At 42.4% G+C, this 2,578-nt stretch overlaps 1 pseudogene; it reads left to right on the top strand.

Moving 5' to 3' along the window:
* Positions 1-1,309: 1,309 nt before the first annotated feature.
* Positions 1,310-1,424, top strand: LOC123464266 (annotated as a pseudogene).
* Positions 1,425-2,578: the final 1,154 nt, after the last annotated feature.

Here is a 2,578-nt window from a genome sequence, read left to right as displayed (position 1 = left end):
AATCAGAAACTTTAATGTTCCACCATCAAATCTTGATATTTGTTGGTTCATGAGACAGGACCTTGCTATGAAACCTTTAGTGGCCTAGAACTCACTACGTAGCCCAAGCTAACCACAAATATATGGAAATTCTGATGCTCCAGCCTCCTGAGTGCTGGAATTTGAGGAGTGCACCATAAAACCAAGCATTCTACCACCATTTCAACACCCAACCTAAACTTGTCCTCAAACACTGACTGTATCCTGTGTCAGTAGATGAAGATCATATTCCATTCCAAGGCTGGCTCTCCAGTACCACACTTGGTCCTTTCATGGGAATTTCTTCATCCAGGTGCAGTTGTGCACACCTATAATCCCAGCCTCAGGAAGATCACAAGTTTGAGGTCAACCTGACAAACAAAGTGAGTTTCTGCTTATTTCACAACAAGAAGGGAGAGGCTGCAGATATGGCTTAGCAGTTAAGGCACTTATCTGCAAAGCCAAAGTACCCAGGTTCAATTCTCCAGGACCCAAGTAAGCCATATGCACAAGGTGGTGCATGCATCTGGAGTTCATTTGCAGTTACTGGAGGACATGATGCGCCATCCTCTCTCTCCCCCTTTCTGAAATAAATAAAATTAAAAAACAATAGGATGGAAATATGGCTTAGCTATTAAGGCACTTGCCTACCAAGCCTAAGGAACCTCTCTCCCTCTCCCTCTCTCTCTCTCTCTCTCATTCTCCAACAAAAAAAGAAGAAGAAGAAGAAGAAAGAAAGAAAGAAAGAAAACTACAGATGCATGCATGCACCACTTTGTGCATCAGGCTTTACGTGGGTACTAGGGAATCAAACCTCAGTCATTAGGCTTTGTAGGCCAAGTATCTTAATTGCTGAGCCATCTCTTCATTCCCAAGACCAGGTCAAACTCCCAAGAAAACTGACGATGCAAATGTTCAGAAAAAGGAAACCTGTTTGCCTGATTTGTCCCCTGGGACTGAGTACATGAATACTTTTTAATGGGGTTCTTTAATGGTGGTTTGTGTAAGGGTAACTACTATAGTTTGTATCTTGGAGGCTCCCCCAAAGTTGAAGGCTTAGTCTCATAGTCTGTGACATGAGTGGGAGATAGAGCATTGAGGAGGTGGAACTCAAGGGAAGGAAGATTAGGTTAGTAAGGCAATGTTCTTGAATCACTATAAAATATGGGATTAGTAAAAATAATGAGACTACTATGAAGATAAAGCCAGCATAATTTATTAATATGGAATAAATGTATGTTGAGAATGATTGCAAGTTAATAATGGTTCTCACTCACCACTTCATTTCAATCTATAGTCAATTAGCACTACCAAGTCCCATCACTCATGGGGCCTGGTGTATGATGGCTGTAAAGCATGCGACTATTGCTCGTATGGCTTGCCCCTAAGGGACCTTGACAACAGAACAGGCAATGTCCATGGCTTTGATATCATGCTGTCACCAATCTATACTGCATACAGGTATGTGGAATGCATTTGAAAAGCTCAAATACAGAGAGGGTTTCACATTGACCAGATCATCATATCCAACATGATGCAGAATAAGGAACATATGGCTAATGCCCTGAGCAGGGCCAGATTCAAGTACCCCAGAGGATAGAAAATTCACATTTCAAAGCCAGGACTACAGTGAGACCCTACCTAGAAAGAAACTAAATGGGGGAATAAATTATCATTCAGTGTCTTTTAGCATAATAGCCTTAATAGCCTTTAGCATGATAGCCAAAATAGCCTGTATTATATTTACAGGCTTCTTTTAGTTGTTACTCTTTTTTTTATGAGAGAGAGAGCAAGAAAGAGACAGAAAGAATTGGCCCACAAGGTTCTCTAGCCACTGTAAACAAACTCCAGACATGTGTGCTACATGTATGACCTTGTACATTTGACTCATGACCTTGTGCATCTGACTTATGTTGGTTCTGGGGAGTCGAACATGGGCCTTAGGTTTCACAGGCAATCGCCTTAAGCACTAAGCCATCCTCCAGCCCTCCTAGCTATGCTTTGAAAGCTGAGGTATACTAAGAGATCTAAAACAAAACAAAACAAAATCCCTCAAGTTCATCTTCATTCACAACAGGAGAAAATGCAGATAACACCAGGAAAGCCAGTGGTTTTAGAAGGTGTCTGGAAAGATATCAAGACTTATAGGATCAAGTCCCTCAGGGAAAGCTCTGATGCTCTGCACAGCCAGAAGGGAGGTGCTGCAAACACATGGCTTCCATCCAAGGCAGACAGCAACATGGAGTTCATCAGGGTAGTTCCCTAACATTAATGCTTCCTGCTATGGCAAGCTAATTCCTATTAAGAATAGCTAAGGGGGCCAGGATGTGGTGGTACATGCTTTTAATTCCAGCAACAAGTGGTGGTGGTGGTGGGGGGGGGAGAGGTACGAGTATCACTCTGAGTTTGAGGCCAGTCTGGGACTACAGAATGAGTGCCAGGTCAGCCTGGGATAGAATAAGACCCTAACTCGAAAAACAGTAACAAAAGCAACAAAAAAGAATAACTAAGGGATGAGGCAAGACATGGAGGGAAAATAATATAAAAATGTGCCCCTACC

Source organism: Jaculus jaculus, chromosome 10 (genome assembly GCF_020740685.1).
Source record: "Jaculus jaculus isolate mJacJac1 chromosome 10, mJacJac1.mat.Y.cur, whole genome shotgun sequence".
Classification (NCBI taxonomy): domain Eukaryota; kingdom Metazoa; phylum Chordata; class Mammalia; order Rodentia; family Dipodidae; genus Jaculus; species Jaculus jaculus.
The sequence above is the reverse complement of the archived record's forward strand: the minus strand, read 5'-3'. Positions and strand labels throughout refer to the sequence as shown.